The sequence below is a fragment of the Dipodomys merriami genome, unplaced genomic scaffold (assembly GCF_024711535.1).
Source record: "Dipodomys merriami isolate MVZ:Mamm:240054 unplaced genomic scaffold, mDipMer1.0.p SCAF_170, whole genome shotgun sequence".
NCBI lineage: Eukaryota > Metazoa > Chordata > Mammalia > Rodentia > Heteromyidae > Dipodomys > Dipodomys merriami.
In genome coordinates, this window is record NW_027203049.1 from 1156030 (window position 1) to 1159374 (window position 3345).

Here is a 3345-nt window from a genome sequence, read left to right on the forward strand (position 1 = left end):
AAAGAGAATACAATATGACACATTGTAACAATGAGATGAAAAAGACACTATGAAGAAAATGAACTTTACAACTTGGGGAGTAAAGGGGGAAATGGGGAGATGAGGAGGGAAGGGATGGCAGGGGAAAACAGAGGAGGAGGTAACAATGCTAGATTGATTGGAAATGTACTCATTACCTGTAACTCTAAGACTCTGTACATTATTTTTACAATAAGAAACATGAAAAAACATTATCCAGGAGTACATTAAATTCAAATTTCATAAGTTCTCTGTAAATTAAGGCTAATTTTAACTGGGAAGAAGTTTCAAAGAAACTTGTGTGTGTGTGTGTGTGTGTGTGTGTGTGTGTGTGTGTGTGTGTGTGTGTGTGTGTGTGTGTGTGTGTTGTGCAGTATTTCCCAAGTGTAGATAAGTTAACAGTAGAAGAAACAATAGGAATAATAGGAGAAAAAAGTTCTGTGTTTAAGTATAATTGTTCAATATACTATAGAAGACTCTGCAAATAAGACAACTTTGAAACAATAAAGCCAAGTCCAGTATATAGATCTATGGGAGTAATATAGAGAAAACATTACTACCAAGTGGAACATGAAGGATGAGGCCACACTCTTTCTTCTAATACATCTAAATCATGGTAGCTAGTCACGCAAATTTGTCAAAAGTAGAATGGAAGAATAATTCTGGTTCCAAAGCAAGTCAGAAATAAGAGCATGAAATTAACTGGAAAAAAGGTCAAGTTGAGAGAGCAGTAATTACACTAGCAATGAACTGGTGGCTCAGATCACATTTCTTTTTCTTTCTTTTTCTAATCTTTCTTTTTTTATGGTTGTGGGGCTTGAACTCTGGGCCTTGGCGATATCCCACCATTCTTCAGCTCAAGGCTAGCACTCTACCACTTGAGCCACAGATCCACTTCCAGTTTTCTGGTGGTTAATTGTAGATAAGTGCCTCAGAAACTTTCCTACTTGTGCTGGATTTGAACTGCAATCCTCAGATCTCAGCCTCCTGAGTAGCTAGGATTATAGGAGTGAGCCACTGGAAGCCGGCTTAAGATCACATTTCTAACAGTGTACACTCAGTATATGTAATGTGTATGTTCATCTATCTTTATATGAATTTTTGAGTTGAAAATCTGTGCTACAGCTTAGACTTTACACTCACAAAAATGCTTGTAGTTTAAAAGTTGATATTACTGGAAAGATAAAAACTAAGAATGTAAAGGAGTCTGGGAAGCTCAATTTGCATCCATCCTGGGCAGAACAGTCTTTGCGACACTTACTATAATTAAAAAGCTGCTTTGGAAAAATGGCTCAAGTAATGGAATACCAGTTATGAGCAAGATTTCTGAATAAGAGCTTGATGTTTTGGCATACATTCATACAAGTATGCACATACACACAGAGGCATTTGTATGTGCAAACACACATATGACACAATTCTCAGAATGTGTAGAAAAGTTAGAAAATATGTACTGAGACTAGAATTAAGTGATAAATTTTAATATTAGAAAGTCCTCAAGTGAATTTTTTCAAAAAAGTTTGAGACTATTACATAGGTAGGGACCACAGATAGTAAGAGAATCAAGTAATTATTATTAAAAGGATCGGATCCATGGAGGAATGAATCAGAGATCCCAGAAGGTGCATCTGAAAATGATTATATCCTGTGTTAGAAGATCTTCGAAAATAGTGTATAAACACTCTGAGCAGTCAGTCTAGTGGATAATATCATTGGAGAAGTTCAGAATTGCTAGTCTGTGTCTGATCTCAAGAATAACACTGGGGGGAAAATGAGGCAGCAAAGTTTATTGTAGTGTTCTTTGCACAATTGGGACGGCATCACAGCAGAAATGTAATATTTTTTCACAATAGTGATAAGCAAGTCATGATGTGAATTTAGGAATTTTTAAGGTGCACTTTACAAGTTGGAAACTGTTGTGCTAGGATGACTTTACGGCATAAAAACTTGGGATTGATTGTCATAGAAATAATAGCTTACTCTAATGAACAAATGTATACTCTTCAGGAATTAATTATTGTAGATACTTCATATGTTTATCTTCTACCAGAATGTGGCTATTTTTGTTGATTTTTAAATATGTTACGTCCCATTGGAAATTGCATCTATTGCAGAATTAAATAAAAGGCAAACAGATACTATTTAAATGTCTCTGATATGGCCTGTTCAGAATTTGAAAATGAGTATTTAGTAGTCGTAGGAATTTTGAAGAACACATATGTTCTGTCCTCTTAACAATTATTCAGTTTTAAAAGTTAGTACTTTCCATAGAATAGTACTGTTTTCTGTTTTAGTATGAAACATTACTGAAATAATGTTTTTTCAAAATAATGGCAAGTATATTCTGAAAATATTGTATAGTTTTATAACATTCAAGTGGATGAACCTCTGATAAAGAAAGGGGTAATTGAATAATATTTACTATTCCTATACAGTGAAATTATATTTTATGTAGCTTATATTTTAATTAAATTTTATTGTCAAGGGGATATATAGAAGGGGTTGCAGTAATTGTAAGGTAGTGACTACATAACATGAACTTTTTACCCACTCCCTCATTTTTCTCACTGTTTTCCTTCACCCCAATACCCCTTACAAGTTGTAATGTTAATTGCCAACATTTTGTTTTGTGAGTATTGCTATTGCATTGGTTTGCCGTTTGTCCTTTGTCTTGCCATTTTGTTGTTCCTCTTCCCTTGCCAAATTAAGATAAATGTATATAAAATGACACATGATAGTGAAAACAAATACAGCAGGGAACAATCCATAGGAGAAAACACAAAAGAAAAAAGAAATCACATAGTACATTAAAAACAACAACCACAAAGAAAAACCTGTTTCCATATGTAAGAGTTCATTTTGCACAGCATCATCTTACACATAGCTATTGAACCCTTGTGCTCATCTGCTAGAACAATCCTAGATATTTCCTACTTATTACAAATGAAGTAAACCATGGAATCTATTTCTTTTTGTCCTGTGTATTTTACTTAGTAGGATTTTTCCAAGTCTTTCCATTTCCTTATGAAATGGAAGCATATAATTCCACCGGGTATATATATATATATATATATATATATATATATATATATAACACGTTTTGTCAATTCGTTCATCTACTGAGTGGCACATTGGTTTAAAACATGATTTCATGTAAGTATCACGTAGGGCCATTCAAAAATGACAGATGCCACTTCCCCAGACATTCTAAAATCATTATTTCTATGTAAGATAGGATTTCATGGTGGTACAAGTGTTGAGATATGTGGATCAGTCTAATGCATATCTTGCACTGAATTAGGCAGGAAGATATCCAAGATCATATAG